The sequence below is a fragment of the Cryptomeria japonica genome, chromosome 8 (assembly GCF_030272615.1).
Source record: "Cryptomeria japonica chromosome 8, Sugi_1.0, whole genome shotgun sequence".
Taxonomy (NCBI): Eukaryota; Viridiplantae; Streptophyta; class Pinopsida; order Cupressales; family Cupressaceae; genus Cryptomeria; species Cryptomeria japonica.
The window spans coordinates 702,080,438-702,105,422 of NC_081412.1; positions in this window are offsets into that span (position 1 = coordinate 702,080,438).

Here is a 24,985-nt window from a genome sequence, read left to right on the forward strand (position 1 = left end):
GCATGCGCCCCCGTCCCAAACATTTCCACTTAGATTTTAACCCCAGGTACACATCTACATTCTCCTCTTATCCTTGTGTTTACAGCTTTTCATCACTTAATCTCAATCTTGCAATCTTGTTACTAGTCCATACTTGCACTCTAGGGCCAGTAGTTGAACTTGCATCATTGTATCTATCATTTGCAACAAAGGAATAGAAATCCTAATAGGTAGCACATGGCTCTCTCTTCCACAAAAAGAAGTAGCCAATTGTGTGATACCTCTAGGCTCTTTCGTATTCCACAAGTGTGTGATTGAAAGTGAGATTAGGGCATGTTTGCTTAGTGTCACTTTTTCCCCCACACATTTTTGGTGAACCTGACGTGAATTCCAATCTTCTCTAATTCTGATTTATGTTTTCAAATTTGAGTGTTTATGCTATTTCAAATTCAAATTTGTATTTACAAGTTTTAATTTAGAGGAAATTTTTGCTAAAACCCTAATTTTTCAATTCAAAGTTGAACTTGTGGATAGCTTAATTGGGATCAATAATCTCAAATCTGATTTAGGAACTCATTTGAATCATAAATTTCATTTTCTAAATCTACATTCTAAGTGCTTTCATTGGTTAAAATTAAACATTTCCTTCTATTTTGCATGTGTTATCATTTGAAAGAGGAAAATTGTTGTCATGATGCATTCATTTCATAGATGTGATAATGGGTTAGCTTCCCTTGTTTCAATTTTTCCTTGTCCTAAAGAACCTCCCCCCATCTATAACAACATTTTAGTGCCTAAAATAGTTGCTACCTATCCCTTTGAGACTCTCCCATGCTCTAAGGATGAAGACTTTAAGAGTGATCTTGACAATTCTCCTAAAATGTGCCCTTCCTATTTAGCTATCCTAGAGGAAGAGAATGATATCATAAACACCTTTCTTAATGTTACTTCATCTTCCCTACATGATGCCTCTCTAAGTGAAAAGGTATTGATGGACATTGACTTATTTTCTCTTAAAGTTGGTCCTTCCAATGGGGGCATGTTAGTGCAACAAGAGGTTATGAACACTTCTTTCAAAGATCTCCTTCCTAAGCATGAATCTTAGGAGAAATATGTTCATGTTCCTCCTAAAAAACACTCCCTTCATGAGGATCCTTTTGTGCAAGAAGATGACATTATCCCTACATTTCCTAGTGATGGCATTTCCTTTTCCAACAAAATTCCCACTAGAGATGATGAATTAATGATAAATGCTTACCCTTCTCCTAAAGTTTGTCTTACCCATAAGCATCCCTTAGAGAAAGAAGATGAAGTAATAAGAAATTTCCTTAATTCTCTCTCCCCTAAAGATCATATTGAACATATTTTAAGGAAAGAGGATGAGTTTAACACATCTATTGATGCTCTCCCTCCTAAGGATGAGGAATTAATAAACAATGTTATCTCCTCTCCCGAAATTGACAATACTTCAAACATTCCTTTCAACAACCTCACTATTTGGGATGAACCATTAGAAGAAGGTGTAGATTATTCTCTACCCCATGAGAGAACCCTAGCCAAAGGGTATGAAATCAAGATTGAAAACTCCCTTGATAGTTTCTCACCTTCCTTGAATCTCAATCATTCTCCCTCTAAAAATAAAGCATCTCCCTCTCCTCAACTTGGTTCTACTCATAAGGAAACCCTAGTTCAAAACAAGATGGTTAACATCTCTTTCAAAGATCTCCATTTCAAAAGTGAGACTTTAGAGAGTAATGTTGATCCTTCTCCTAGAGAGTTTATTCCCCATGTAGATCCTTTAATGATAGAGGATGATATGACCTTTCCTAGTATTACTCTTCCTACTGGAACATCAATGCCTACCCCTTGTCTCTCTCCTAAAATTGATTTAATCCATGATAAGATTTTAGTGCAAGATAAGACTATCAATAATTCTTCCAACACTTTTGTTCATTCCTCTAAACCATCCTCAATCAATTTGATACGTGTGAATGAAACACCTAACAAACCTCTCTTCACTGTCCAAGGTGCTTGTCCTTCTCAAAATTCTCAACCTTTAAATAAGCCTATCTTAGTGGTCCAAGGTGGTTATGCTAATGATTCTTTTTGCACTCCTAAGAAACCTATTATTACTATGCAAGGAGGTTATTCTACTAAGAGCCCTTATGAGTATGCTAAGCAACTGACTAGAGAGAGTTATAATGTGATTGCTCATACCTATAATACTAGAAATAATAGGCAGCCTAATCCTCCTCCTGTTACTCCAGTTTCTCTTCCTAATCCTCAACCTATTCTTCCTCAAGCTCCTCGTATTTCACAAATGCTTAGTAAGGACTATGATCTCATAGAACAACTTAAAGCTACCCCTGCTAAGATATCCCTTTGGGATTTGATCCAAACTTCTTCCGCTCATCATGGAATGTTACAAGATGCCTTGAAAGATTTGAATGTTCCTCCACCTAATACATCTAGTAATATATTGTCTTTGGTTAACTCTATGATGAATCCTAAAGCTCAAATTGTGTTTACTCAAGATGAGTTGCCTACTAGCAAAATTCAACATCAATATGATCCCTTGATGATTGTGGTTATCATAAATGACACTGCTATAAGACGAACATTGGTAGATAATGGTTCTGGCCTTAATGTGTGTAGCATTAATCTATTGCATAAGATGAATGTGGATACATCCCTTATTGAGCCTGACTCTCATCCCATTCGAGGCTTTGATAATGTGGCTAAGTCTTCATTAGGTATTATCACCTTACCCATCACAGTGGGACCTGTTACTTTTCCTACTCCTATCCATGTTATGTCGGGAAATCTAACATACAACTTGTTATTAGGGAGACCTTGGATTCACAGTATGCAAGCTGTCCCCTCTACATTGCATAGACAAGTTAAATTTATTTATAATAATAAGACATATACCTTGATAGGTGATACTAATTTTCAAGCTTGTTTGCAAACATCTACTTCCAAAGGGAGTTCTTCTAAGCCTTCCTCTTCTAGTGATGACTCTTTAAACAAGATACCTATGGATGAATCATTACCCTCTGATAATCAAAATTCTTTGGATGAGTCTGAAGTTCCTGAAGAAGATTCTTCTCAACTTGAATCTACACATGAAAAGGCTTTTGATCCTGAGAAGGTTCTCGCAGAAGACGATTGGGGATCTCTTGATGTCAATCCCACCTTTGTAGGTGAGTATAGGGTTCCTCCTAGAGAGCTTAAAGTTAAAAAGAAGGAAGAAACTAGAGATAAATCAGTCTTACCTGAACCTATGAGCAATAATTTTGTGGCTGCTTCTCAAACTTCTTCTCCTCACACCTCTAATTTTGAAAAATTTGATTCTTTGTCTTATGAAAAACCACCTTTTCTTTCTGAAATGGCTAATCGTTATGGTCGTGGTTTTCACATTTTGGCTAAGAGTGGCTATAGTGGAAATGGTTGTGGCACAAATGAACCAGGAATTAAAGTTCCTTTAGAACATAACATGCATGAATATTCATTTGGACTTGGATATAATCTTTCTAAGCCCACCAAAGCATCTAAAAGACCATCTCTCAATGTAAATGCTATATTTAGTAGTGATGATGATCTCACTTCAACTAAATCATCTTCTACTTCTATCAACTCTCATTCCCCTCATAAGGAAATCTTGGCGATGAACAAATCTCTTTATGAATCCCCTCAAATTTCTAAATCCACTTATGAATCTTTATCTCCTATTCATCATAAAGTCCTTTCCTCCAGGGATAAGGCTCTAATAAATTACACTCATCCCTCTTCTAAGATTTCTTGTGACTTTCCTTCTTCAATTTTTATCATTTTATACATGTTTTTGATCTCACTTATAGTTGAGCATTTAGCATGTCATATTCAAATACCTCATCCAATCTATCATGTCTTTAAATAGCATTAATGGCTATTATGTTGCTCATCATTATGTGACATTGGTAGCTCATTTACTGGGGGCTCATTGTCATTCATGATGGTACAATTTCAAGTGCAATCATATTTTTGAAGCAACATAATAGCCTAATTTTCTATGTTATCTCTTGTTCCTATGGGGACAAGAGTGATTTCATACATCTCTTCTTTTTATGGTTAAAATTTCCCTTTGGGGTAATAGTGTGGAAATATTGATCATCTTTTCTTTAGAATCCTCTTTTCCTAGATATGAGAGAAGATGTGTATTCTCTTTCTTATCCTACCCACTTCTTATGAGGAGCATTTTACATACACTAATGTCTTGCTTGCATGAACTCATGTGAGTATGTAGTACATTTCGCTTATGTCTAAATCTCTCCCTAAAATATTGTGTAAGTCCTTCTCATTGTCCTTATCCTTGGGAGGCAATGATCTTTCCTTATTTTTATCTAAGGATCCACTTTTTCCTATTTCGTGGATGGTGTGAACTTTATTACTTGATGTTATTCCTTGTATGCATTTGTTGTTGTTTGTTCAAGGATTCTCTCTTACAAGAGGTGTAAGTCCTTGACTACAACCTCTTTTGCACTTGGTAAAATACATCCATAATGAATTCACTCTCCCAATTGGGTTAAAAAGAGCGTCATCCTTCATTAAGAATCACTTTCACCTCACAAAAGAAGGAAGTATTGCATTCTTATTCTCTTCTTTGTCTTATTCTAGAAGATGTTATATTTGTCTAAGATAATTCCTCTCGGGGATAGGTGTCTTTTGTACAAAGATCTCTTCTCCTCTAAGGATCTCCTTTACACATACTACAAGATATCCCTTTTCAACTATCTTATCCTTGCTTAAAGAGTGCAAAACTCTCTTGCTTGGATCTATGACATTGTTGCATTTTTGGGGTATCTTCTTTTGTGATGAAGGTAGGTATCCTTGTTCTACTTTTCTTATGACATAAACATTACACTTTTTGAGCAATGGGTCATTCTCGGAACCAGAGCATAGACTCTTAGAGCAAGATGTCACGCTTTTGTACTATACATATACAGGTTGTAGCATACTCGGGCATAGACTTCTATGAGGTGCTTCTAACCTCCCTTACACACACATGCACGAGGTTGAGTGGAACTAGCGGCATAAGGCTAGACTTTCTCACTCTTCTCCCTTACATGGATCACCTAGACAGACTCTAGGGGCTCGTTTTCCATGTCCTTTTCCCATGGATCACCTAGACAAGATCTATGGGCGAGAAGTCCATGTTTTCTCTCTCACTATTCTTCTCATATCAAATCTTCTTGTGAGCATTTGACATCAATATTCTTTAACAATTCGAAGTGGTAAACATGATACCCTATTTCAACTCACTAAAATTAGCAAGCCGAAATGGGGGGGGCATATAGCTACCCTCAAATTTTCATCACCTTCCTTAGTAAGCATTAGGTGATTTTGTGATCTAACGTGTGTTTTGTAGGGTGTGGTTCCTAACTGTGTACTGCGGATACCACTGGGGGCTTCGTCCGACAACTTATGGATATATCCTTTTTCAAATAATGTTTACTTTTCTATACTTTAGCTTGCATATGCACATAGTGTTCATATGACCGCTAAAGTGGGGGCTAAATGTAGCGTCGTAAATTGTATGCACTTGCTAGGGTGGTACAATTTCACACCTAGTTTAGCACCCGCCTTGGCGCATTTTTCATTTTGCATTGCATTTCCCCTTTAGCACTTAATTAATTAAATTAATTAGGTCTAAGGTTCTATTTTATCATCTCCCATATCATAAAGTTGGGCCCTTTTCATTAAAGTGTGCCCCTTTCATTTTATTCTTCCAATACATCATTTAATCTAAAACCCTAATTAGGTCCTATTTTGAACTTTAAGGCCTGATTTCGGGGGTCAAAACATCTTGAAATCACCTGTAACTTCGGGATTCTCTCTAAAATCATCATATCCGACGGCCCTGAAAATTTGGTGAAAAGTTGTCGGGACCATGGCGCCTGGAGTGCACACGGTCCCAGACATTTTTCCTGAAATTTTAGGAGCGTGATCCAATCATAAAATAAATCTTAACCCCAAGAAATTGGCAGGAGATTCAATCTCTAGGTTGGCCAAAAGTTGAAATTAAGACCTAGGGTTTCATATATAAGAGCTCTCTTTCTTCATTTGAAAGGATCCAGAATTTTGGTTTTAGGGACCTTCTCTGCAACGAAAGAGTAGATCTTTGAAGACTTCAACAACATTCAACATCCATCCATCAAGCATTCATCAATTTCATTCATCCATTTAGGGCTTTGAAGACATTGAAGAGCAATAGGGGATCACCGACTGAAGATTGGCTTGTACCCCTCCCTTGGGGTTGGGTATGATTTCATGTTGTTTTCATGTCTTTGCATAAGCCTCATTATATCATTTGTATTCATGCTTTAGATCACTTTGCATCTTGATGTAGAGCATTCACTTTGTCAATTACAAGCAATTAGGGTTTACTTTCTAGGTTGCTCTAGCTTGCTTACTTTCATTTTAGGATCTTGCACACACACAAGGTCTGCACACACACAACTTTTACTATACAACTTGGCTATTCGTGGAGGTGGAAATCACCAAAGCAGGGGTTTGACTAAGGCAAAACCCTATATAGCCACCCACCATACCTTTTCAGATGTAAGTGCAGATTTCAAGATTCGAAGGACACCGCGAGTTGCAGATCCGATGGGAGTAGACTGAGACGGGACAACACACCAAATTGTAGAGCAGAAACCTAGGACAGGGGCGTGGGGCACCCTGGTCCTGATAGGACAGGGGTGCTGGGCGCCCTGGTCCCTGGGACAGGGGCACTAGGCACCCTGGTCCCTCAAACAACAGTAGTTTTCAGCACTTTTTGACAGCTTTCAGGTTGCCAAAAGGAGCAGTTTCAGGTGCAAAATCAGGTCAGTGGCGCATGCGCCCCCGTCCCAAACATTTCCACTCAAATTTTAACCCCAGGTACACATCTACATTCTCCTCTTATCCTTGTGTTTACAGCTTTTCATCACTTAATCTCAATCTTGCAATCTTGTTACTAGTTCATACTTGCACTCTAGGGCCAGTAGTTGAACTTGCGTCATTGTATCTATCATTTGCAACAAAGGAATAGAAATCCTAATAGGTAGCCCGTGGCTCTCTCTTCCACAAAAAGAAGTAGCCAATTGTGTGATACCTCTAGGCTCTTTCGTATTCCACAAGTGTGTGATTGAAAGTGAGATTAGGGCATGTTTTCTTAGTGTCACTTTTCCCCCCACACAATAATATGATTGGTTCATTAGAACTCACATCATTTTTGGATCAAGAGATGGCTATTTATGAAGAGAAGATTGATAAATTGGAAAGAAAGAAAGAAAGGTTGAAGATGAAAACCCGGGAGTTAAAGAACAAACTTGGTCCTAGATTGGATAATTTGTTAACACACTAGAATGAGCTATCTAAGGCAACTATTCAAGGGGACAAATCACCAGAGCAACAAATGCATTATCTCACTGGGATGATCCGACAGATAGAGACTATAATTTCTGATAGTAGAAAGTTTTTGCAAAGTCTTAACTTGGTTTTGGCAAACATTTTTCAGATTGCACATAACCGGCTACATGTTTCTAAGTAATTTTTGAGTTTTTTATACTTTTTGACATCCTTTGTCATTGATATCAAAGGGGGAGAGGTGTAATGAGAACAATATACAAAAGGAAATCACTTGCTCAGGGAAAGCACTCTTAGTTTTCGGACTTCAAATTTTGGATATCAATTTTGATTTTTCTCATGAGTGTTGCCATCAATGCAAAAGGGAGAGATTGTTGGCATTATACACTCAGATGAGAAAGTTTGTTCTTTCCATTGATGGCAACCAACTGGTAACAAGGTTCAACAAGGTTTCACAGGATCTATCGGCAATCACTATAAGCGTTATTCACACCGGCATCCGTCTACACCGGCAACAGATTATACCGGCAGTCCAAGCCAACTTGGCAATAATATTGTCTATGTGAAATGTATTGTAATGTAATATTATATTTTTTATGGCCGACATGATGTATTGTAAAGACTCATATATGTATGAGATCTTGTAGGTCATTTGTAAGGTAAGTTAGTAAGTATGTATATATATATATAGGTATGTATGTAAGCGGTGTATAAGAGCGAATAATTATATATGCATTTTGGTGTTTATCTTGAGAGCGAATAAGAGCATAGTAGAGCGAAGACTATTATGTGTAAGCAGAATCATTCACCAGCAAGGTTTTGGCAGAGGTATCAGACAGAGCTTAAACCGGTACTGAATACAGCATTGCAGATGCTATTTTGAAGCAGTACATTGTTATTGGATTTAACCATCCAATTGTAGTCAGTGGGACTCCATTTTTGTTGAGCAGTGAGCTCTAGGCAGTTGGCCTTCCTGCATGTGCAGGCCCCTATTGTACTAAGTAATATTTATTCATATTGGCCAGTGAGTAAATATTGTGGGTCACAAATCCCACCAAGGTTTTTCCCTTACCGAGTTTCCTCACCAAAAATATATGTGTTATGGTGTGTATTGATGCTCATTATTTTGTTTCTCTTTAGTGCATTATTATTTGCTTACTGGTATATTAATTTGGGTTGTAAAGTTGCAAATAATTTTAAATCTTTCATCCATCGGTTAGACACTGATTCACCCCCCCCTCTCAATGTCTTTGGGACTAACCAAGTATCTAACAATGTTGGTAAGGGTTTACCAGAGTATATGATAGCATTTGATTACCAAGTCAATACCATCTAACCAAGACATGCTCCAGAAGCACGTACCACATGTAACCAATCACATTACATAGATTCAATCATGTCGGAAGTGTCCCACAGATAGTCTCTTCTTTCGGTAACACTAGATCTTCTACCAGTAACCAAAACCTTTATGTCGGGAACCAACCATAACAGCTAGTGTTGACATCAATGATAAAACATCGATGTAACACATAATCAATTCATCCAATAATGTGAACACAATTACTGTTGAATTTTCGGATAATGTTGGCGTAACTGGTTCAACATTCTTTTTTGGTACAGGTGCTACCAGTTCAGTTATGATCATCTCCACTTTCAGTTCTCTCTCATAATTTCTAATTTGACCTTTGTACTGCTCACCCACCTTGACATTAGCACTCTCCACAATTATCTACAATCTTTTGTTATATCATCTATATGCTTTGCTTTCATTAGAATAACCAATAAATATCCCTTCATCACATCTAGGATCAAACTTTCCAATGGAATCGTCTCTTTTAATATATCATTTACTACCAAAGATTCTGAAATACCTAACTAAAGGTGTATGACCAAACCATAACTCATAAGGTGTCTTACTGGTGTCTCCTTTGATATGAAATCTATTGAATGTGTATACTATCATGCTCACAGCTTCTCTCCAATAGATATGAGGCAGATTAGCTTCCATCATCATAGTTCTGGCTGCATCCAAGATAGTTATGTTCTTTCTTTCCACAACACCATTTTGATGAGGTGTTTGGGGTGCAGACAACTATCTCCTTATCCCATGCTTCTCACAATAACTGTTAAATTCACTGGATGTGAATTCACCAGCCTGATCAGACCTTAATCATTTAATCTTCAACCCTGTCTCTGTCTCAACTTTAGCTTTAAAGATCTTAAACTTTTCAAAAGCTTCAAATTTCTCCCTTAGAAAAGTAACCCACGTCATTGTATAATAGTCATCAATGTTTAGCATGAAATATCTATCACCCTAAAAACTCTTTATTCTAGCAAGACCACACAAATCAATATGAATAAGATCACGAACATCATTAGATTTGTCTTGTATACTCTTAAAATAAATTCTAACTTGCTTTCCCATTCGATATTCCTTACATACCAGATTATAGAGCTTCATAATCTTAGGTATATCTCTAATAGCCTTTGTTGAACTGATATTTACAATGTAATCCAAATTCACATGACACAACCTCTTATGCCATAACCAACTCTCATCAATTTGTGCAATCAAACATGTCTTCTCACCAGAGTTTAAATGGAAGATGTTACCTTTAGTCTATGTACCGATTGCAATCTTCAAACCAGATCTGTTAATGATTTTGCATTTTCCATCCTTGAACTATGATTGAAATCCCTTATCTACCAACTCTCCTACACTCAAAATATTATGCCTTAAACCTTCAACATAATAAACATTATCAGTGTTATGATTGCCACCCAATGATATAGTTCCTCTTCCTTTGATCATGCATGCTTTGTCATCCCCAAATCTAACCAGACCACCATCAAATTCTTGCAAAGATAAAAACTTCCTTTTATCTCTAGTCATATGATGTGAACATCCACTGTCTATCACCCATTCATCCTTGTCTTCAATTTTAGCAGCAAGGGCCTTTTCCTCATTTTGAATAATAGGTGCTAGAGCATCTTCCTTGATAGCCAAAAATACATATTCCTTTCCACTATCAGATCCACTAGCTGAATCTTGTGTCGGTTCATCATTAGAATCAGTCACACCTTCCTCATCCGCATAGTAACATGATTTATCTTTTTTCCTCCTATACTTATGCTTGTTTTGATAATCATGGTTAGGCCTAAAAGATCTTCTATCTTTCTCTTCAAATCTTGAATTCCTCTCAGGACATCTAGATGCAAAATGACCTATCTTATTACATGCAAAACATTTAAAAGGTGATTTTCCTTCATACTTACTTCCTATCGGATCTTGAGGTACTCTTCTAGAAAATAGGGCTTCAAGTTGCTCAAACTCGTCGTCTTCTTTCCTCATTTCCTCTAGTTCCTTCACATGTAAATCTTTCCAATAATTCTTGCTGGTTGATGATGTAGATGTGTGAAAAGCATATTTAGTCTTTGTAGCTCCTTGAGGAACAAATTATTCAAGCTCAAAAGAAGACAATTTTCCAACCAAAGTATCCTTGTTAACAGAAGTGTTAGCCATTGCTCTCAGCTCATTAATTAAAATAACCTTTATCTTGTAAGATGGTGGCAAATCTCTCAATACTTTAGAAAAAATCTCATCTTCGCTCAGAGATCCACCACAGCACTGAATTCTCATAACAATTTCATTAACTCTTTCCATAAAAGCAGTAATCTTTTCATCTTCTTCCATCTTCAGATTCTCATACCTCACTCGGTAACCATCAAGTTTAGCAATTGTAACAGTAGGGTCACCTTCATTCAGAGTCTCCAACCTATCCAATATAGCCTTCGCAAATGATTGGTCAGTTAATCCCATAATTTTCTGATCAAAAAGTGCACTCGAGAGTGCTTCTCTAGCTCTACAGTCATTTTCAATGTCCTTATCCAAGTTTGTCAGAGGAGGATTTCCAGATGCTGGATAATGAGGAGTACAGCCTTTCTCTGTGATCTCCCAAATTTCTTTCCCAATACATCTCAAATGAGTCTCCATCTGAATCTTTCATACCCTGTAATTTGTCGAATCAAGCTTAGGGGTTTCTCTTCCAAAAACAAATGCAGTTGAACTATTAGTTGCCATAGGATCTTCCTCAAGCGGTTAAGCTTATACAAAGAGGACCAAGCTCTAATACCAATTTTTAGGATAACCCATGGACAACTAAGAGGTGGGGTGAATTAGTTGTCAATAGATTATAAAACTTTAAGCACACAAAACCTTTTACTAGAATGCATAAACCAAATACCAGAATAGAAGATATAACAATTAAGCACAAACATAAATCATAGAATAATTACCCACCATCCATAACACATAACACCAGGATTTGTACGTGGAAAACCCGGTAAAGGGAAAAACCACGATGGGAAACCTACCCATAGTCAAATAATACATTTGCAACAAGTATGTGATTACAATAAGTGGGGCATGCACATGGAGGAAGGCACACTACCTAGAGTGCATTGCTCATCACAAAAGGAGCCTCACTGACTACAAAGAAATCCAGACTACAATCTACAAAGATGAATGAACTGCAAGAATAGCATCTCCTATGCCTAAGTATAGTTTTGATTAAGCTCAATACCAGAGGTCTTAAACCTTTTTCACAAACCCAATTTGATCACCTATGATCAACCAAAACCTCCACATATGATTACAACTTTATTCGCCCACAGATAATCCCATACCATGATCTACAAAGAGATCTTACATCATATTTATACCAACTCGGGACCTAAATAGTTAGGTCTGCCACCTAAAAGATAATACAATAAATTTGTTACATAATCCTACAAAAAAATGATAAACCAAGTCGGCCTAAGACCAAAACAACATAAACCAAACAATAAATCCAACCAGTGATGCATTGGGAGCACCAACTAACATTACATAAGCCAGTCCATAACCTAGCAAAATAATATCAGACCCAAAATAGGTCACCATAAGCCAAATGAAACACTAGGAAAAAATGGAACACAAACATGATAACCATTAGCATCTTGATAACCTTCTATAAGTTGCATCAACAACACTTATCGGATTCATCAAAAGATCTTCATCAAAGCGTTGTTGGTAAAACCCTTACCGATAACCAAAAGGCTTACTAGAAAAAATGATATCATCTAGATTCACAAATCCTGAACCAACTGAATGTGATACACATATGTAGTGTCATAAAATTGTGACCCTTGCAATTTATGACCATATTAGGGTCTTAACATTGGTGAATTAAATCCCCAAGCCTGATTGGAGACCCGAGACTTGCTCAATCCCTGGAAATTGTACTTTTTTTCACTCTACACTACCCAAAGCTTGCTTTTTGTTCTGGATAAGGGCAGGATAGGGTCGTGGTGCCCCTGTCCCCCCTAGGATAGGGGTGTGGTGCCCCTATCCCTATCCTATTTTGGGGGCCCCTCTATCCTATCTTTGCATTGATCTTTGCATTTTAAGCGGGAAAACTTTCCCTATGTTGGCCTATGACGAAAAATAGTCCAATAACCCTAATTAATGAATATATATGTCACATTTGTCCTCTCATTTGTATAAGTTCAATAAGCAAAGAGTGGGCATAAGTTCAAGCATTCAAGCACTCAAGCATTCCTTTCAAGCATTGAGCATTCTCAAGTCTCCCTTCAAGGCTAGGTGTTGCATTCAAGTCAAGGATTCAACCATTGGGGAGGAGATCCCTTTCAACATTCAATTCCACATAAGAAATTTTATCTACATTCCTATCACAACCTCCCTTGACGTGATTTACATTTCAGTCTTTCGTTTACATTTACTTGCAAGTTCTTTCTTTCATCATTTAGTTAATTCCAAAACTGGGGTTTTACTTGAAGACAAACCCCCAATCCCAACCCCTTTTTCTCTCTTTTTTGTGTGTAGGTTGCAGGTGCACAACTGTATTTGCATATTTGGACTCCATTCACAGAGGTGAAAAAACCATTTTCGTTTTGCGGATTTTTCGAAGGACCGTGTGCACTTTCAACACAGTCCCAGCAACTTTCCTTCAAATTCGCAGGGTAGCTTCGTCTTGACATATTATAGCCAGATCTAGGTGCACAGCTTCATCCCACGCTTCTATTTCAAGTTATAACCAGTTCTTTGCTACTTTTACACTTAGTCTCAAAACACATAATTTAACCATTACTCATTCTAAAAGAGGGGTTAACTTGTCATTTCACACCATTATCAATTCATTTAGTATTCAATCTCTTTCTTAAGAGGTTGGATCTAGTGAATTCCCCCCCTCTTTTAAATGTAATGTGTGTGATGTGATTGAATGGAAATCCGTAGTGAAACTTTCATCTCTCCTTGGAGGGAAGAAAAGCTTTCCTCTTGATCTCTCCATCATTCACTTTTCACCCCATTACATTTTGGTGAACCCGACATCTTGCATGCTTATTCTGAAAATCATTGCATATTTTTCATTTACATGTTTAATTTTTCTGGAAACTTAGTGGTTAGTTCATTCAAACCCCTGGTTTTTAAAATTGAACTTGTGTTTTGTAAAAATTTCTCGTTGTTGTCTTAGATCTGAAAATTGTTTTGTTGGTAAAATTCAATTTCTTCATTATCTTGTTCAATTTGCAAATAAAATTCATAAAATTAAGAGGTTAATTGTCAAAACCCTAATTTTCAAAAATCATCTTGAAATTGTGCAAAAATTCAATTTCCATTTAATTTTCAGATTTGTGACTATTTTTAGACTTATCCTCTTTCCTAAAGTTCAAATTTTCAATTTCCCTCCTTTTTTAAAATTCAAAATTTCAAAACTTAAGTGGTTAGGTCCTAAAACCCTAAATTTCAAATTCATTGGATTTTGTGTAAATTTCAATCAATTTCAATCCATTTCAGTTTTCTAAACATTTTTCAAGGTGTCCCTATCCATTAGGTTTGACCCTTTTCAAATTTGCAATTCAATTTTTTATTTTTCTCCAAACCCTAATAGGGTCTTATTTTCATATTCAAACCTTAGTTTTGCCTATCTAGAGATTGTAAAATCCACCAATTTTGGGGGGTTAGCTTTAAAATCATCGTAACTTTCATCCCTTAAAATTTCAAAAAAAAATGGTTGGACCGTGTGCACTTTCAACACAGTCCCCGATTTTTTCCTGAAATTTTGGGAGACTATTATGACTGTATTTAATAGCTTAAATCCAGAAAATTGGTTGATTTTGTCGATTTTTTATCTCTCTAAAATCAAAAATACCTTCCAAATTCAACATCTCAAATTTCAAGAAAATTTTTTAAATTAAGGGGTTAATTATAATCTGCCCTGGTTTTAAAAATTTTGATTTTGTCAACTTTAAAATTAAGCGGTATCCCATTGGCCCTGATTTTAAATTCTAATTTCCTTTCATTTATCATAAAATTATTTTTGGAAATTGTGTCAGTTTCCCCTTTCAACAAAGTTCAAAATTGTTTAATCACTATTTTCTCAAATTTTGCATTATTCAATTTTGTAAACTTTGTTCCTATAATTCAAAATTCAAATCCAAAATTTCAAATTTTCCCTCTAGTGCATGAGTTTCACCACTATTAGTCCTACCTATACTATCCCCATTAGATGAAGCATTAGAATTAAGGCTTCCTAAGGTTTAATTACCGAGGAGATGGAGCCTAATTTGGGTAACTTTTTTTATGAGGATGATGCTAATTCTTCCCATCCTAATCATGTCCCTATCTATCCAATTGATGAATCCCATAATGAACAAGAAGAAGCTTTGACTAGAGTTTTCATAGATCAACTTTCAAAATTGGACAATCAATTTGATAACTTTCAACAATGGATATCCCAAGAGTACCCTAATAGTGAAGCTCTTCCATTAATTGAAGGCCTTAAATGCATGATTCAAAGTGATAAGAATGGAATTTATATATTGTGTGGCATTTCTCATATTGTTGATTCCAATGTCATGCCTATAAAGAGTTGTGCTGAAACCCTAGGTTATTCACAACCTTCAACACAAATCAATTATTCTATTCCTTTAACTACTCCTAAGACTAGTGTTCCTGCTTTTACCTCAAACATCATGGTTACTTCAACTCAAAATGTCATTCCTACAATAATTGGTTATGGGGTAAATCCCTCTTCTTCATTTAATCCTCCATATTTACCTATGTCTTCAATAAGCATTCATGTTATCCCTTAGCCAATCAATGTGACACAAGGGGGCAATTCATTCAACAATTTTATTCCTCCTTTGAGTGTCCCTCTTCCTACTCAATCATCACCTATGCCTACTTATCAGAATGTCCCACCACCTTATTTTCAATCAATGCCTTCCTTCAATAACATCACACCACCTTCTCAATAAACCATGTCTAACATCAATTCTTCTACCGAAGCGACCATTAATAATCTTGCTCAAACTGTGTCTTCCTTATAACAACAAATTGCTTCCATGAGTCAATCCAAGTTTAGTGTGCCCACGTTCGATGTTGCGATCCCACTTCCTCTTGATATTGTTAAATTCATGTCACCTAAGCATGTTGAGGTCCCTCAGTTAGAACTCTATAATGGAAAAGGTTATCCTCTAATGCATCTCAAAACCTTTCAAACCTTGTGTACTAATTTTGCTTGTGATCAAAGAATGCTTGCAAAACTGTTTGCAAGAACTCTAAGAGATAAGGATTTATAATGGTATTGTTCTTTGCCTTCTTATTGTATCACTTCTTTTCAACAATTATAAAATGTTTTCATTCAACAATTTCAAAACAACATTGGTCCTAAAATTACTATGACTGATTTAATGCATTATAAACAAGGTGTTAAATAAAAAGTGACCGATTTCATTGGTAGATATAAGCATTTGTGTGCTCAAATTTCTTTTCATGTACCTGATAATGATATTCAAAGAATTTTCATTTCTAATTTGCAAAAACATATTAAGGAAAAGCTTCTTTTGTCTGAGTTTACTTCCTTTCCATAGTTGTGTGCAACACTCCACAATTATCGACTAGTTGTGAGTCAAATGGAACAATTTACTCCTATGGCTCTGAGTGATAAAGGGAAGAGTGTTCAATAACCATTTGCAAAGTTCAAACCAACAAAAGGCTTCATCAAGTTCAATGATACAATCAACAATAATAATGTTAATGCTACAACAGGTGTGCCTCCTATTTCTAAATTTTTCAAAAGAGAAAGACAATTTACTCCTTTGAATGAATCTTTACATAGTATTATGTCATAGTTGTTACAAAGAAACATTATTAAACTCCCTCCTATAAAACTAGTTGACCCATATAAGCTAGCATCCCCTTATTTTGATAAAAATTCCTTGTCAATTTCACCATCAGCCTAGTCATGATACTGAGAAATGTTTTGCATTGAAAATTAAGATTCAAGATTTGATCGATAATAATACTATATTTTTGGCAAGTGTGAATGATAAGGGAAACAAACCAGTAGCTCCTCCTAATCAAAATCTTAATATTTTTATTGATGCATTGCCTTCGCATACCTCTAAAGTGATTGAGACTGAACATACCTCTTTCTCTCCTTCTGATCTTACTACCACAGCCCCAAATTTAGTGAATATGGTAGAGAAACAAGAGACACCTAAGGATCCTTCCATTACATTTGACCCTAGTGAGACCATTAGAGAACCTGATGGTCCTTTATACATAGTTGCAAAGGTTAAGGACATACCTTGTCGCGGTGCCCTCGTTGATCCATCTTGCATGGTTAATGTCATCATTGAGGAGTATCTTTTCACTTTACGATTACATAAGCCAATCTATGACGATACTAATGTGGCTGTGAAGTTATTTGATGGATTCTCTTGTCCTACCATTGGCTCTATCACCCTTCCTATTGAAGTTCACACTAAATCTATGGATGTCAATTTTGTTATCATTCCTTCTTCTAAGCAATTCTGTGTGAATTTAGTCTATCCTTGGCTATCTTCCATGAAGGCTATTTTTTCTACAATCCATAAGTGTTTAAAATTTCCCCACAATGGTGAAATCATAACCGTGAATCATAGCTTATTTCAACCATCCGACAGAAGCCTAGGTGTTCCTATTGATATCTTTTGGCCTAAGTAATTTCAATCTCTTCCACAAAGGAGCGATGCGCTTTTCCAATCTTATCAAAAATGGAAGAAAGATATGATCTTATCCTTAAGTCAACCTAGATCCCCAACAATTGACATTCATATCCTTCTTGAAGATGAAATCCTTCCCCTAACGGATAGGACTAATCTTCCTCAACCTATTCATATGGATTTGACTATGCCTTCTCCTAAGAAGAACAACAATATTCCTCCTAAGGTTAGACCTGTACCTCCTCCTCATGATGGACCCAGTCTCCTTCCTACACCAAATATTCCTCCTTTATAAGGCACAATTACACCTCCTTCCTCTTATAGAGACAAGAGGCTTGCCTCTCCTCTTGTTCAACCTAAAAGACCTCAACCTAAACCTTCAATTATCAAAGAAGAGAATATTCCTCCTTCAACAAATGTTCCTCCTTCTCAGCCCTCTACTAAGACTTAACGAAATCATTGTGCGAGATATTTTCAACGAAGACATCATGTTCGAGCTCAAGAAGTTGTTCCTCAAAATAGTCAATCTCCTACAACTCCAACAATTCACATGATTCCCTTTTCTCCTAGGCAATATGTTCAACCTAAATCTCCAGATCGTAAATTGCAAAAAGCATGTGATGGTTTTACTTCTATTCATGTGAGAGATTCTCTTTCTATAAATCTTGATGAGGAAATAGGTGAAAATGTTATTCATGATTGCAATACAACTCCTATTGCTTCTGATAGTGACTATGAATATGTTGATGTTGACAAGCATTTATCAACTGAATTTTCAAAAACCCTAATCCTAGCTCCTAGAGTCGAACAAAGTGACTTACCACATGAGCATGGTCCTTGTTTGGATCTTGTGATAGCTCCATCTGTTATGCTCGATGTCGCTCCTCTAGTGTGTTGTTCCTGCCTTCCCGAAATAGTGATCAACAAGATTGGGAGGTAGATGTCATGCTAGATTAGCAATATTAGCATAGTAGATCTTCTCTCTCTCTCCTTTCTTGCTCTTTTGTGACTATTCTTCTATGTGTATCCTTGTTCTTCTATTTTTCCCTTAATGTCTATTTGAGGACAATGCAAAGCATTGAGATCTCTTTTCGTCTCTTTCATGTTGACTCAAAAGACACCCTTCTTTTCCCTTTCTTCCAAGGAAGTTTCCTTTCTTTGGGGAATGACGATTATTATATGCACATACATATATGATATACATGAGTTACCATACAACATACTAACCCCGAGGTAATTGATACTACCTTGTGTTTTATGTTCATTATCCTTGGGTTTATTCCTCGATTGGTGGCTAAATCCTTGCGATAACGTGCTCCCTCTCTTCTCTCTCTCTTGGGTGTATCCTACATTAAAACAATCGCTCTCGATAAGGCTTGTACAATCACTTTAACGTGGGGGCATACACTCTGCTCATATTTTCCTTCTTGATACTTAAAGTTACTTGGTGAACTTGGCTTTGCTTTGTAATTTTTTGTATCCTTTCTTTTCATGACTCATAGTGAGGGGAACCTTGCTACTTGCAGTCATGACTTTCCCTTCTTGATCTTCCCTTTTACTTTTCCAATTGATGTCATAAGATCCTAAGTCCACTAGGGGCTTGGTGTATCTTACGTCCTTGATGTGGTAGAAGTCTTTCAATCTTGTCTCCTTGTACTTTACTAGCAATATTGGCATATGCTTATACTCCCGCTAAACTGGGGGCTAAATGTAGTGTCATAAAATTGTGACCCTTGCAATTTTCGACCATATTAGGGTCTTCACATTGGCGAATCGAATCCCCAAACCTGATCGGAGACTCAAGACTTGCTCAATCCCTAAATATTGCACTTCGCACTCCCCAGAACCTACTTTCTATCCTAGATAAGGGTAGCACAGGGGTGTGGCACCCCTATCCCTGCCCTATTTTGGGGCCCCATCTATCCTATCTTTGCATTGGTCTTTACATTTTAAGCGAGAAAAATTTCCCTATGTCAGCCTATGACAAAAAATCAGTCCAATAACCCTAATTGATGAATATATATGTCGCATTTGTCCTCTCATTTGCATAAGTTCAATAAGCGAAGAGTGGTCATAAGTTCAAGCATTCAAGCATTGAGCATTCTCAAGTCTCCCTTCAAGGCTAGGTGTTGCATTCAAGTCAAAGATTCAACCATTGGAGAGGAGATCCCTTTCAACATTCAATACCACACAAACAAATCTATCTACATTCCTATCACAACCTCCCTTGAGGTGAATTACATTTCAGTCTTTCATTTGCATTTACTTGCAAGTGCTTTCTTTCATCATTTGGTTAATTCCAAAACTGGGGTTTGACCTGAAGGCAAACCCCCAATCCCAACCCCTTTTTCTCTCTTTTCTGTGTGTAGGTTGCAGGTGCGTAGCTATATTTGAAGATTTGGACTTCATTCATAGAGGCAGAAAAACCCTTTTCGTTTCACGGATTTTTCGGAGGACTATGTGCACTTTCAACACAGTCCTAGAAACTTTCCCTCAAATTCATAGGGCAACTTCATCTTGACATATTATAGCCAGATCCAGGTGCACAGCTTCATCCCACGCTTTTTTTGGTATGCTGAAAGAATAAGTATCTGGTATAATACTGAGAGGGGGGGTGAATCAGTATACTGAAAAAGTGATACAAACTCCCAAACTCAAATTCAAACTCACAAAGTAAACTTTCACTTATCAAGATCAATACTCAACATCAACCAACATCAACCGATTTAACTGTTATGACAACTTAATAGTAAAAAACTTCAATCTTGTAAACATCAAAAATGCTTAATCATATGTCAACATATTCATCTCTCAATGTTTCCAAATATCATGCCTTATCAAAATAGTTAAGTAGTTAATCAAATCAACAAATAAGATCATAACCACAAAAGTGTTCACCACTTGACACAAATATTTATACGTAGAAAACCCAAATAGATAAAAACCACAATGAGATGAGACTCACAAGGTTAGCTATCTGAACTCTTCTGAAGTTCGCTCTATTAGGAGCCAAGCCTGTTAAATCTTTTACAATAAGTCATGTTAAGAACTAATTCTAGTTAGGAATGGTGTGGTTGACTATCCTCTCAGTCGAGCGGAGTTAGGGCACCCGACTAAGGGATTTACAAATATGCCTTGATGAAAAGCATGATACCCTATTAGGAGTAACCTCGCTAGGGGAGAATCCAAACTAATGGACCACCTTGTTAGAGGATTTAGAAAGTAACCAAGCTTGTTAGAGCTTACCCGATTAGGGGATTTCAATTTTTGTTGTAATTGTTAGAAAACAATAGGTTTTCATGATCTGTCTGAATAGCACTACATCGGCTTGATCATATCCTTCTTAAGTTTCAATCTGCCTTTACTCAAACTGCAGTTCCATCCATCGGTTAGGAAACCACACACTCAACTATTTTCTCCCAATCTTGTCAACTTTGCCAACACTTAACAAAACAATATCATCGACCTTAAATACAAATCAACTGGGTTGGTAACATAACAAAAACCTAATTCTCATCATCGAGATTACAAACAAGTCGATACAATCTTGACCATTAGAAATCATAACAATCTCTTCACATTCTTCAAGAAAATTCCAACCGCTCCATGATCACCACTTCATCGGACTTTGTAACTCATCACGCACTATGCATTAGATGCAATCCACTTTGCTCCTTTCCAAGATAACAAACATGCCAAATCAATCTAAATTAATCCTCATTCAATGATCACACATGTCTCTATCATTACCACTCAACATTAGATCTTAAACCAACAAACTTGATCGGTTAGGGTTTAACAGAAAATAAACTGTAGGGTTTACTGGTTACATAACATAGAAAGGTTTAACCCTTTACACTGGTTCAACTTACAAACTACCATATAACGGTTTACAACATCTTCCTCAAGGTTTATCATGCCAGTTACAAGACAATAGAAATAACAACAATAATTTCAGCAATATCATGAATATCATTCACCGGTTCAATTGACATCAATGACAACATATCATTAATGCAATCTATATGCAAAATGCCAACAACTTCTATTTCAAGTTATAACCAGTTCTATGCTACTTTTACACAGTCTCAAAACACATAATTTAACCATTACTTATTCTAAAAGAGGGGTTAACTTGTCATTTAACACCCTTATCAATTTATTCAGTATTCAATCTCTTTCCTAAGAGGTTGGATCTAGTGAATTCGCCCCCACCTTTTTTAAATGTAATGTGTGTGAGGTGATTAAAGGGAAATCCACAGTGAAACTTTCATCTCTCCTTGGAGGGAAGAAAAGTTGTCCTCTTGATCTCTGCATCATTCACTTTTCACCCCATTACAACATCAGGAACACATGAATAACCAATCCAAACCAATTCCAATATCTAGACCAAACCAGAGACAAATCTCCATATCAACATCAAAGACCAACCACTCTACCAGAAGTTGGTAGACAGCAAAACAGCTAGTGTTGACATCAATGCAACACATAATCAATTCCTCTAATTGCCAACATATATTGATGTTGATTAGGCAAGTGATTTTGAGTAATACCAATGGAACATTTTTTTTGGGAAAGAAGTTGGTTGCCTGGACAAGTAAGAAGCAAGATTCTATTTCTTTATCTACTGCAGAAGCTGGATACATTGCTACTACTAGCAATTGTACTCATGTACTTTAATTTGGATGAAGCAAATGTTGAAGGATATTAGAATTGTTTGTAATGAGCCTATTGTTATATATTGTGACAATTATAGTGCTATCAATATTTCTAAGAACCTGGTGTTGCATTCTAAGACAAAGCATATATCAATCAAGTTTCATTTCTTTAGAGAGAAGGTAAATGAGAAAGAAGTCAGACTGGAGTATGTATCTACAAAGGAACAGATTGCATATTTACGAAGCCTTTTCCTGTTGATACATTTGTATATCTGAGAGAGAAGTTAGGGTGATATTCCCTCATACTATGAACTAGATGCATTCTGTTGCATCGATCTGGTGGACTTCATTGTCTTATCATGTTATCTGGATTGATGAGTGGGTGTTGCTACTTCGGGGGAGTAGTTAGTGTATTGTTCAGTTGATCAGATTTATGAGTTTATCCTAAGGGGAAGAGATTGTCCTTCTGTAGGGGGAGATATGTATGAGAGAATAATATTTTGTATGTATCTTTAGCATTGATGTCAAAGGGGGAGAGATGCATGTGAAAAACTGCTATATCCTGCACTGATCCCAGGGGGAGATTTTTTTAGTTATGGGAGATTGTTGGATGTTGATTTATTTCTTTGCATTGATTGTTTTTCACATTCATATGTTACCATCAATTCCAAAGGGAGAGATTGTTGGATATTAGAGTTGTTGGGATGTGTCGTTTTCATTGATGTCAACATATTTCTATGTTGCAGAGAATTGGTTTGTTGCAGAGAGTTGGTTTGGGTGATCTGTTGCAGATGTGCTAATGTAGTTTATTGGGTTTTGAGATGCTTATCTCTAGTTGATTCAGTATTATTTTCATGATGCTATGAGGTGATTTGGTCGGTTTGTGTGATTTTGTGTAGTGACTAGTTTTTCAATGTTTGGTGTTGTAGAGTTGTGATATTTGATTCATATTTCTCCGGAATGATTATATCTTGTGTTGCAAATTTTGGAGAGTGTTTGGGTTTTTCATATGTGTCCTCAAATCAGATGGTTCATGATTTGGAATTTCGCAAGTGTATCTTTCAGTTTGTTAGTTGATGTTCTTGAGCTCTGATGATGATGTTAATGATGATTCTTATTATCTGAGTTGCTACAGTGATTGCGGTGGAATTCACGTTGCTTGTTGATGTTCTATGATCGTTTCCTATGCGTTTTGGTGCTCTGTGTTGATCGTGGTGCACGTTATTGAAGATTTTATTGGTCTGGTGATATTCTTCGTGTTATGCGACATATTTGGTGGTGTAGCATGTTGCGGATGATCTTGGTGAATTATTTGGCAATGTTGCATGTTCGAGGATTTGATTTGGGTCCATGTTATGTCCTTGTTGACAATGTATTGGTCCGGTTATGGATTTATGTATCATGTGATGTAATTTTGTAATTAGGTCTTATGTGTTGAGTCAACCTTAAGGGTAAGGTTGATGAATTGTATAAATAAGCATTGTAATCATGTTAATTGTGTCTGCGGTTGTGTTTATGATTTGAGAAAGTATTGTATGGGCGAACAAGTGAATCTATCATTCGAAAGTTTGGAAGAGAAAAGAGAATTGTTGTGCAGATAGTGTGCTTAACTGGAACTGTCATCAAGCATTTGGAGATACTATTCTTTTAGTTCATGTAATCTGGATTGTTGTCTAATCTTTGTAAGGCAGTGAGCCTTCCCAGGGTTGTATCCCTTTGTTGTTTTGAGCAGTGAGCTCTAGATAGTGTGTCTGAATGCATGTGCATTCCCCATTTTAATATTTTCACATACTAAATTGCAGAGTATCATCTTATTGTAGGTACGTTCCCACTGTGGTTTTTCCCTTAACCGAGTTTTCCACGTCAAAAATCTATGTGTTATGTGTGTTTTTGATGTGGTGATTATTTCTATTATTTCTGTTCACGATTAGATCCGAAGTTAAGGTTAATTTGGCTAAGTTTGGTGAAAATTGATTCACCCCCCGCCCCCCCCTCTCAGTTTTCTTGTTGCTTTGCTGCCAACAGGGTTGTCCTAAAAGAGTTTTCTTTCAATTCTGTTTATTTTTAGGCATTTAATTCTTCCATATTTTTACTCATTATTATCTTTGCAACTCTTGATAAGATCTTCAAGTTCATTAAACTAGTTTTCATACCCATAAATCCCTACTTCTTGTCTCATTTTAATTATGAATCCTTCAATTTTGTAATCTTCTCTAGAATTCTAGTATCACTTGGGAAATAATATCTCCCACCCTTCTATATTCTTTATTAATATAAATTGAGAAATCTTCAATTTTAGCATGGGGTGGGAGGACAATTTTTCTCTTATGTATCTTGAAATGTGTATAAATTGACCCACTCATTTTCCATAGGGACTCCAAATAAGTAGCTATGGATGGCTCACAAAATATATTGATAACTTTGTATCATTCATGCAGTAACTATTCTCCCTAACTATGTAGCCTATCAACATAAGGATAGTAGTCCATAGGCCTAAGAAATTTAGGAAACCTTGTAAGAAGTTGAAGCTTGATGTAACCCAATTAATGTAATATAAAGTCTATAGAATAATATTCAAAAATATAAAACGAATACCTAATGTCATATGTATCTAGGTGGGGAGTTTATGACTACATAGAGATAAAAGATCCTTTCTTAGACTCGTCCTTAGATGAATACACATTCAACTTAGGGTTCTACAAGCTTGTAAACTATGGAAATAGGTGTGACACATCAAATAATACTATTTGAAAGATTCACATCTCATTTCCTTTTAAACTTTTCTCTCCCTTCCCTTAAATATTTAGTTAGGTGTCCTATGTAATTGAATAGGGTATTTTGGTATACAGTTTGGATATAGTGTTTCATGTGTAGAAACACTAAATCTCCCTTCAACAGAGTGGAACTGG